Below are 2,562 nucleotides of genomic sequence, written 5' to 3' on the forward strand. Positions count from 1 at the left end.
GGAGGGGGGTCGCCTTGCAGGCGGGAGGGGGGTCACCCCGCAGGCGGGAGAGGGGTCACCCCGCAGCCCTGCAGGCGGGAGAGGGGTCACCCCGCAGCCCTGCAGGCGGGAGGGGGGTCACCCCGCGGCCCGGACACCAGGCGGGCGGGCGCCGAGCGGTCCCTGAGGCGGGCCCGACAGACACCCCGCGGCCCGGCGGAGCTCCCCGAGGGCCGGGAAGGCCGGGGGTCCTCACCCCGCGCCCCGGGGGCGTCCTCACGGGCGACGGCCGCCGAGCCGCGCCGACCCCGCCCCGCGAGCCGACCGCGCCCACCGACTCCCTGATTCCCGCCCGCAACGCGCCGCTCGCGACCCAGCGGGACTCGGCAGGTCCTCCCCGCGGAGGGAAACTGAGACCCCGAGAGACGAGGGAGCGCGACGGACTCACCGCAGGCGGGAAGGCGGCGGCGGGCAGCGGCGGGGACGGCGGACGCCATGTTGGGGCGAGTGCGCGTGCGCGTGCGTGCGTGCGCGCGCCGGGACCCGGATGTGCGCGTCCCCGGAGGCGCCGCCGCGCGCAGCGTGCTGTGACGGGGGCTGCTGCCGCGTGATGTTTAGTTCTTCTCAGGTGACTGTTCCAGAGATTTCGGGTGTCCCCCGCGGGGGAGGGGCTCTGATTGGCTCACAGGGAGGGGCTCTGATTGGCTGACACCGGCGCAGAAGGCCTCCCGCGCGCCCCGTTTCCCCGCCGGTCGCCTCCGCCTGGTCCGCAGTGCCATCTAGCGGCCGACAGTCGGAATGACAGCGGGTCCTTGAAGTCAGGGTCCTTAGGGCGCTCGGGGGAGGACCCCGGGGACACCAGGCTTTTTTTTTTTTTTTTTAAATAGTTTTCTTTCTTCCTTTCTTTCTTTCTTTCTTTCTTCCTTTCATTCTTTCTTTCTGTCTTTCTTTCTTTCTTCCTTTCTTTCCTTCTTTCTTTCTTTTTTTAAAAAATATATTGTATTGATTTCTTACAGGGAGGAAGGGAGAGAGATAGAGTTAGAAACATCGATGAGAGAGAAATATCAATCAGCTGCCTTCTGCACACCCCCTACTGGGGATCGAACCCGCAACCCAGGCATGTGCCCTTGACCGGAATCGAACCTGGGACCCTTCAGTCTGCAGGCTGACGCTCTATCCACTGAGCCAAATGGGCTAGGGCTCTTTATTTTATTTTTTTTGGACTTCACCCAAGATTATATATATATTTTTAAAATATATTTTATTGATTTCTTACAGAGAGGAAGGGAGAGGGACAGAGAGCTAGAAACATCGATGAGAGAGAAACATCGATCAGCTGCCTCCTGCACACTCCCTACTGGGGATGTGCCCGCAACCAAGGCACATGCCCTTGACCGGAATCGAACCTGGGACCCTTCAGTCCGCAGGCCGACGCTCTATCCACTGATCCAAACCCGTCAGGGCCCAAGGTTATATTTTTTCCGTTGATTTATAGGAGCGGGAGAGACAGCAAGAAACAATGGATGTGAGAGAAACACATTCATTGGTTGTCTCCTCCAATGCCTCACAGGGGCTGGGGAATGTGTCCTTGACGGGAATCGAACCTGGTACCTTTCAGTCCGAGGGCCTACGTTCCAACCACTGAGCAAAACCGGCTAGGGCTCTGGGCCATGAGGCTTTTATATGACCCCACAGGTGAAAGAAAAAGTCCTCGGAGGGGCTTAAACTCAAGCAACAGGTCGATAAGAGCCTGAGACCCATCACAATTTGTTTATTTTTTTTTTATTGATTTCAGAGAGGAAGGGAGAGAGAGAGAGAGAAACATCACTGATGAGAATCATTGATCGGTTGCCTCCTATACGCCCCCAGTAGGGATCCAGCCCACAATCTCAACCAGGGAGTCAAACCGTGACCACCTGGTTCATAGGTGGATGCTTAACCACTGACCTACACCTGGCCAGGCTATTTTTATTGTATTTTTTTTAAAAAAAAAAATTTATTGATTTCAGAGAGGAAAAGAGAGAGAGAGAGAGATAGAAACATCAATGATGAGAAAGAATCATTGATCAGCTGTCACCTGCATGCCCCTTCCCCCCAACTGGGGATCGAGCCCGCAATCCTGGCATGTGCCCTTGACCAGAATGGAACTTGAGACCCTTCAACCCGCAGGCCAACGCTCTGTCCACTGAACCAAACCGGCCAGGGCTATTTTTGTTTTATCTTCATGAGTTTTATTTTTTTTTTTAATTTATTTTTTTTTTCAAATTAAAGGAGTCACATTTATTAAAATTCCGGGACTACGAGGGGGTATTTCCTTCTCCCAAATCTCGTAGTCTCTTCATGAGTTTTATTGAAAAGTGGAATGAGAGTATATGCAAAACAAAGGAAGTTTTAGTTTGGCCTTCATGGACTTGGAACCTTAGTACTTCGATTGGAGAGGGCTCTTTCAGTACCGCTAGCAACAACGCCTATCAACACCCTGTTACCATTGAGGAGAAACGGACTTCACGTGGCTGCACATCAGCAAAAACAAGCAGTTGAATTATTTGACCATTCATGGTTTGGACACGAACTTCATTTTAT

The sequence above is a fragment of the Myotis nattereri genome, assembly GCF_964212035.1.
Source record: "Myotis nattereri genome assembly, chromosome: 15".
Lineage (NCBI taxonomy): Eukaryota > Metazoa > Chordata > Mammalia > Chiroptera > Vespertilionidae > Myotis > Myotis nattereri.